The sequence below is a fragment of the Nannospalax galili genome, unplaced genomic scaffold (genome assembly GCF_000622305.1).
Source record: "Nannospalax galili isolate Female #2095 unplaced genomic scaffold, S.galili_v1.0 scaffold805, whole genome shotgun sequence".
NCBI classification, from domain to species: domain Eukaryota; kingdom Metazoa; phylum Chordata; class Mammalia; order Rodentia; family Spalacidae; genus Nannospalax; species Nannospalax galili.
Window position 1 is genome coordinate 54,454 of NW_008353486.1, and position 2,054 is coordinate 56,507.

General features: G+C 36.7%; 1 protein-coding gene across 1 annotated transcript in view; it reads left to right on the top strand.

Moving 5' to 3' along the window:
• The window catches only part of Ehbp1 (EH domain binding protein 1), a gene marked incomplete in the record, with an annotated part of 244,217 nt that overhangs the window by 32,084 nt on the left and 210,079 nt on the right, over positions 1–2,054 (top strand). Inside the window, 1 exon segment of the mRNA XM_017802601.2 lies at positions 603–660.

Below are 2,054 nucleotides of genomic sequence, written 5' to 3' on the forward strand. Positions count from 1 at the left end.
AAGTAATAATCAGTTCTAAATATTATATTTTACTTGGTTTGTCCTAATGAATTGAATTGGTAACCTTTTTAAGAAAAGCCTCCAGGTAAAATGTTAGTTATTTAAATTAGATATCTGTGTTTAGCAACTACCATATTTGAATATAGTTTTAAGTATAACTATTCTGTGTAATCTAAAGTAGAAAGTACTTTGCCCTTTTGTGTACATGTGAGGGGGGTGTGCATGTTTGTACGAGGGTGCTCACCTAGGTGTGTGTGCGTAGAGGCCAGAGCTGAATGTCTGATATTTTCCTCTGTGATGCTCTTATGTTTTCAGACAGGATCTCTCAGTGACCTGGAACTGTTGTTTTGACTAGGCTGGCCAGCCAGTGAGCCTCCTATTGCTGAGTTACCAGCACTGTGGTTACGAGCTCATACTGCCATATCCAGCTTTTATGTGGGTATTGGGAATCAGAACTCAGGTCCTTTTGCTTGCAGAGAAAGTACTCTATCTGCTGAGTCTTCCCCCCCCCCAGCCCACTTTTGTCCCCTTAAACGTACTAAAACTAAAGTTTAATAATTTGGAAAAAGATAAATTATATTTAATTTCTTCTTATTTGGCAGGCAACCAGATAAACTGGTGGTAGTTTGGACAAGAAGAAGCCGAAGGAAGTCTTCTAAGGTGTGTTCTAAATTTCTTATCCACACTTTGAATTGAACCTTTAGTGAGATTGAGCATCTGTACTCCTGGTAAAAAACATTTTAAAACATTACTTGGTATTTTGCTTTTTTCTGATTAGCTAATCTACTGAAAATGGATTGATCAGGCCTTGAAATTGTTTAACTGTTGCTTTTAAAGTGGGAGTCAAGAGGCCTGAGTTTTCTATCTTGAACTTAATTGTTACTATGTTTTGCATGTTTCCTCTCTAAAGTTCAGGTACAGTCAGTGTGGTAGTGTTACAAGGTATGGGCCTTTAAGAAGTAACATTTTAAAGACATGATTAGACACCTGGCAGGCGTGGTGGCACAAGCCTTTAGTTCCAGCACTCAGGAGGCAGTGGATCTCCATGAGATTGAGGCCTGGTCTACATAGTGAGTTCCAGGCTAGCTGGATTACTGAAGACCCTGTCTTAAAAAAAAAGATTAGGCCATGAGACTCCTGTCTTGAGTTTCTTCATTTTTGCTTGAGTTTCTTCATTTTTGCTCGTCTTCTTTATATCTTGTGAGGATGTGGTAAGAGGGGCATCACCAAATGCTGACATCTTGATCTAGGACTTCCTAGCTTCAGGAACTGTGAGAAGGTAAGTTTCTGTTCTCAGTAAATTACCCCAAGTGTGGCATTTTGTTATAGCAGCACAAATGAATGGAGAGCTTAGCCTTGAGCCATGTAATAGTTATTTCACTTCTTTGTACTAGACTGTTAGGAACCAAGGATTAAGCAGTTATTACTTTGTTAAGTGTAGCTAGGATGAATAGATTCAGGTTCCAAGAGGGGAACTTCAGGTACACTTAAGGAGTAATGAGTTGTCTGACTTCATTGATGGATGTAGAGGAGTTGAAATTTTTCAAAGATAATTTTTTAAAATAATTTTTTAAAAAAAGAATTTGTTTTAAAAAATATTTTATTTATGTGTATGAATGTACTGTCTCATGTATGAAGTGCACCTGTATTGTGCAATGCCCGTGGAGGTCAGAAGAGGTGTCGGATCCTCTGCAAGAGTAGTCAGTGCTTTTAACTGCTGAGCCATCTCTCCACCACCTTTACTGATATATTTTGTATGTGGGAACTAGAACAGAATTTTAAAATGTTCAGTAACGATTCTATGAATATTAAAAAATTCTTTTCTTTAGATATATTTTTGTAAGCTTACAACAACTGTGTAAGCATAGTTATTGGAGGTTAGTTTTTGTTTTTTTTTACAGTTAGACCTATATCAAGAATAATTTATTAAAATTAATTTAAACCTAAATTAGAAAAATTATTAAAGTGCACCTTTTGAAGGTGGTTTTATTTGTTTGTGTTAGAGACAGTGTCTTGCTGTGTATTCCAACCTGGCCTAGAATTTGTGATCCTCC